A 2,567-nucleotide genomic window follows, 5' to 3' on the forward strand; every position below is an offset into this window, starting at 1 on the left:
CCATGCAATTTGATTTTTGTTGATGAACTCTTTGCCTACCCCTATGTGTAAAAGACATTAAAACAGAAACAGATTTAGTGTTTCTGTTTTAACGTTTAGATCTTTAAACCATTTTGACTTTAGCTTAGTGCATGGTGATAGACCTGGGTCAAGTTTTAGCTTTCAGCATGTAGAAAGCCAGTTTTTCCAGCACCATTTGTTAAAGAGCCTGTCTTTCTTCCAGAGATTATGTTTGGCCCCATTGTCGAAGATCAAGTGGCTGGTATGTTCGTAGAGGCCTCTGCATCTTCTAATCTATTCCATTGATCTTCAGGTCTATTTTGTTGCCAGTACCATGCTGATTTTATCACAGTGACCTTGTAGTATAATTTCAAGTCAGGAATTGGAATGCCTCCTGTCTTGTCTTTATTGCCCAGGATTGCCTTTGCTATTCTGGGTCTTTTCTTCTTCCAAATCAATTTTAGGAACCATTTCTCTTGGTCTGTGAGTTATGTTGGTGGTAGTTTGATAGGGATTGCATTAAATCTACACAATAATTTTGGGAGTATGGCCATCTTCACAATGTTGGTTCTTCCAATCCAGGAGCAGGGAATATCTTTCATTTTCTGAAATCCTCTATGATCGCTTTTTTAAGAGTACTGTAATTTTCCTTGAAAAGATCTTTGACTTGTTTTGTCAGATGAATTCCAAGGTATTTCAGTTTTGGCGGTGCTATTGTAAAAGGTATTATTTCTCTAATTTCCCTCTCAGTGTATTTGTTATTTATGTAAAGGAATGCTACTGACTTTCAGGTATTGACTTTGTATGCTGCTATGCTACTGAATTCATTTATCAATTCTAGTAGCTTCTTCGTGTAGTTTTTTGTGTCTTCCAAGTAAAGTATAATGTCATCTTCAAAGAATGATAATTTAACTTCTTCTTTACCTATTCTTATTCCTTTTATTTCTCTCTCTTGTCTAATAGCTCTAGCTAATGATTCCAGAAGTATGTTGAACAGGAGGTGTGATAGAGGACATCCTTGTCCTGTATGAGATCTGAGAGTAAAAGATTTCAGGTTTTCCTCATTTAGAGTTATATTAGCGGTTGGGTTGTCATAGATGACTTTTATGAAATTGAAGTAAGGGCTTTCTATTCCAATTTTCTGTAGGACTTTGAACATGAATGAGTGTTGGACTTTGTCAAAAGCTTTTTCTGCATCAATTGAGATGATCATGTGGCTTTTAGATTGTGCTCTATTGATATAGTGTACTACATTTATAGATTTTCAAATATTGAATCATCCTTCCATCCCTGGGATGTATCCTACCTGTTCATTGTGTATGATCTTCATGATGATTTGCTGTATTCTATTTGCTAGGATATTATTGAGGATATTTGTATCTATGTTCATGAGGGAGATTGGCCTGTAGTTCTCTTTTTTAGTTGTGTCTTTCCCTGGTTTTGGTATCAGTATAATTCTTGCTTCCAGGAATGATTTTGGAAGAACTGCTTCCTTTTCAATTTCATTGAAGAGTTTGAAGAGTATAGAGATTATATCTTCTGTAAATTTCTTGTAGAATTCAGCTGTAAATCCATCAGGACCTGGACTGTTTTTTGTCGGCAGGCTTTTTATGACATTTTGTATTTCATTGGGTGTTTTGTTTATATCTTCTTGATTCAGTTTTGGTAATTTGTACCTTTCTAGGAATCCATCCATTTCATCTGTCTTCTATTCTGTGAGTGTAAAGATTCTCAAAGTAGCTGTTGATAATCTTCTGAATTTCTACTGAATCTGTGGTGATTACATCCTTTTCATTACTTACTGCTTGTATATGAATTTTTTCTTATCTCTTTTTGATGAGGTTAGCTAGGGGCTTATTGATTTTATTTAATCTTTCAGAGAAACAGCTTTTTGATTCGGTAATTCTTTGAACTATTTTCTTTGTCTCAGTTGAATTAATTTCTGCTCTAATCTTTATGATTTCTTCCTGAATTACTTTAGTTGTTCTTTGTCATGGAAATATTTCACTTCTCCATCGAACTTGAAAGAGAGTTTTGCAGGGTATAGTAGTCTGGGCTGGAATTTGTTTTCATAGAGGACTTGAAGTACTCTGCTCTGTGTTCTTGCATTCATGATTTGTGAAGAGAAGTCGACTGTAATTCTGATGGGTTTTCCTTTCAATATGATCTGCTTCTTTCCTCTAGTGGCTTTCAGTAGATTATTCTTGTGCTGAATTTCTGGGATCTTGACTATTATATGTCTCGGTGTGTTTTTAATTGGGTTGAGGTTACTTGGCATTCTGTATGCTCAGGTTACCTGATTGTCAGAATGTTTCCTCATATTTGGGAAGTTTTCTGCTATTACTTATGCCCATATTCTTTTTATATCATTTGTATTGTCTCCATCTTTCTCATTGATGCCTATTCATCTCACATTGTTCATCTTTTCATCATCTTGCAGGTGATGGATTATTTTTTCCTGCATCTTAGTTGTTTTTAAGAGATCCTTTCTGACCTTTTCACTAGCTGCACCACCATCTTCAAGATCTGAAACTCTGTCTTCACTTTCACTCAAATGGTTTTGCAAG

Source organism: Octodon degus, unplaced genomic scaffold (assembly GCF_000260255.1).
Source record: "Octodon degus isolate 3935 unplaced genomic scaffold, OctDeg1.0 scaffold00272, whole genome shotgun sequence".
Taxonomy (NCBI): Eukaryota; Metazoa; Chordata; class Mammalia; order Rodentia; family Octodontidae; genus Octodon; species Octodon degus.